Source organism: Apteryx mantelli, chromosome 25 (genome assembly GCF_036417845.1).
Source record: "Apteryx mantelli isolate bAptMan1 chromosome 25, bAptMan1.hap1, whole genome shotgun sequence".
In the NCBI taxonomy this organism is placed as follows: Eukaryota; Metazoa; Chordata; class Aves; order Apterygiformes; family Apterygidae; genus Apteryx; species Apteryx mantelli.
This window is the reverse complement of record NC_090002.1, coordinates 11,004,747-11,007,204: the sequence shown is the minus strand read 5'-3', so window position 1 is coordinate 11,007,204 and position 2,458 is coordinate 11,004,747.

Genomic DNA, 2,458 nt, shown 5'->3' with positions numbered 1-2,458 from the left:
GCCCCCGCGGCGGGGCGCATGCTGCGGGGGGGCGGCGGCGGCGGGGCTCCCCGGGGGCCCCCGCGGGCTCAGCGGGGCCGGCGCCCCCCGGGCGGAGCGGGGCGAGCGGCGCGGCCGCGCCGGGCCATGGAGGTCCTTGCGCGGAGGGCGAGGGCGCTCTGGGGATGGGAGCGCGGGGGCCGTGGCCAAATATTGACAGCTCCCTCCGTGCTCCGGGCTCTCATTGGGCAGAGTCAGAGGCGCGGAGCCGCCGCTCCGGCCACACCGACCCCCACCTCCCCGAGGGCACGGCGGACAGCCCCCTGCGGGCTCCTGCCGCCGCCGCCGCCGGGGCCGCCGCCGCCCCGCCTGCGCCCACGGGACCCGCCGGGGCCGGGGCTGCCGCTGCCGCCGTCGGGGCTCCGCCGCCGCCGGGACCGGGGCCGGGGCTGCCGCCGTCGGGGCTCCGCCGGGGCCGGGGCCGGGGCTGCCGCCGTCGGGGCTCCGCCGGGGCCGGGGCCGGGGCTGCCGCCGTCGGGGCTCCGCCGGGGCCGCGGCTGGGGCCGGGGCCGGGCGGGATGCTGGGCCCGGCGGGGCGGCCCCCGGCGCCTCCCGGCGCTCGGCCCCCGCCAGGTGTCACTGCAGGGTGAGAAACCGCCGGGGCGGCGGCGGCCGCGGACCGGGAGGCCCCGACCAGCGCCCCGGCCCCGGCCCCGGCCCCGGCTCGTCGGGCCGACTCGGCCGGGGCGTCGCGGCGCTGCGCTGCTTCCTCGCCTCCCCCCGTCCCTCGCTGCAGCCCGCCTTGGCCCGGGCCCTGCAGCTCCTGCGCGTGCAGGGAGCAGACGGTGCTGGCTGCTCCCCGGCATTTCGGCTTCCAGGGCACCTCGCGCCGTCTGTGATCCCCGGCTGCCGGTCGGCCGAGGGGGATCGCACGGCGGGCGTCAGGGTTCGGACCCTGCAGTTCCACAGGGAAGCGGGACTGCGAGCTCAGAGGTCTGGAGGGATGTGAAAGACACGGAGTCGTCCTTTGGAAACTTGCTCCCTGAAGCATCTCAACACGTGGTTTTTCCAATGAGGGCCACTGCTTTCCTCTTCGGAGGAGAGTCTGTGTCTGGGCACTGACTGTTGCCCACCTGCACCCCTCTTTGCTAGTTTTATGTGTCTGTGTGCACTTAGCCCTGCAGAAGAGTCCTCTGGTCTCGGCCCGTTGTTGACCACGTGGGAGGGTTGTCTCCCATCTCCTGCACCGTTTCCGCCACCTTTGACTGCAGGACAGGGAGGGCTGGAAGAGCGGCTGCCCTTGGCTCTAATGCTTCTTCCTTCACTGCAGGAAGGTTGTTGTCCGGCAGCTTGTGAAGACCAACCTTATCTGGGAGCTCCCTGTCTTGTCCTTGTGGTCCCTGGCTGGCCAGTTTTTCTCCAGCCCTGGTGGCAAGCAGGTATTAGTCTGAAATGGGTTACTTCTCATTTCTGGCACTTCCAAATATGCCTAATTATTTACTGCAAACCTCAATATGCACTGAAGTCCTTTTAGCATTGCCAAGCCTCAGCCCTCAGCCCTCCCTCTGCCCAGTGACCCTCTGCTCTCTTTCCTTCCAATTCCTGTTAGAGATCAGATAGTAACTTGCCTGGCCTGAGAGAAACCGAGACGAAACTCACGCTCAGTTTTAATCCAATTATGCTTCTGGGAACTGCAGTGACAGAAAGCAAGTGCTGGTAGGGTGCTGTCCTTTTGTCTGAGAGCCTAAATGGGACGCTGTATTGCAGCTTATTTATAAAGCTATTGCACTGAAAAGCCCGATATTTATAGACTATTGTTGAGGGCTGTGAATTTGTTTCGGAGCCTCATCATGCCAGGTGGCGTGCTGCGATCGCCGATGCTTCTGCCTTCTGGCAAAGACAGGCCTGCAGCAGGACGCACCATTCATGTCTGCCCAGTGGGGCCGTCCCGGTCCCAGTCTCTGCTCTCGTAGCAAAGCAACGTGGTTCTGTTACTTGTTACTGCCATTTCATGGAATTTTCTCTGTTCCTGGATTGTTTTTCATTCAAAAGTAGGAGACTGAGTCCTCCGTATCCTGTTCTTAGAGGAGAGGGAAGAAAAGTGGTGACAAGTGCTGTGTTCTCCGGTGGGTTCATTTTGGTGTGTGGACGCGGTGCTGGGGAGGAGAACGCCGCTGTAACCAGCTCCAGGATGAGTGCGAAGAGGCAGGAGGTGCAGGCTCCAGTGCCGGGTTTGCGGGAGGTGAGGGTGGTGGGCATCTGTGGAGGGGCGCACAGCTGAATTTAGGAGCAGAAGCGGTACATTTGGGCTTGGCTTCACAGACCTTTACATCCAGGGTATTGAATTTCTCTGTCAACTCGTTCCTTATTTTGATGCTTTCCTCAAAAATCTGGCCAACAAGATCTGATTGACAGCCCCAGAAAGTCCTGGGTTTGTATCAGGCTGTTCTTTAACTGCCAGGATTTGCTAGTAGTGACT